Source organism: Camelus dromedarius, chromosome 11 (assembly GCF_036321535.1).
Source record: "Camelus dromedarius isolate mCamDro1 chromosome 11, mCamDro1.pat, whole genome shotgun sequence".
Lineage (NCBI taxonomy): Eukaryota > Metazoa > Chordata > Mammalia > Artiodactyla > Camelidae > Camelus > Camelus dromedarius.
Window position 1 is genome coordinate 40,307,954 of NC_087446.1, and position 322 is coordinate 40,308,275.

The following is a 322-nucleotide window of genomic DNA, read 5'->3' on the forward strand; positions in this document are numbered from 1 at the left end:
GTAATTCCTTAAACATACCATCTATCATAGGTCATCGAGGTTTGTAAAATAGTTACTACTTGATTGAAAGAGGAAAATTCTCTAATCTTAAAAGATGGTGAACCCAGGCCTGGAAACTGGGTGATTAAGCCAAGACTGCACTTTCCTGAATGACTGTTCTCCAATTAATGTTCATGATTTAGAAGTGTTCTAAAAGTGGCATGCCTTTTTTTGTCCCTATCATGGTATCGTGTTATCAAACGAAACAGGCATTACATAATGATAAAAGGGGTCAGTCCAACAAGAGGACATAACATTTGTAAATAAGTGTTTTAGGTGCCCC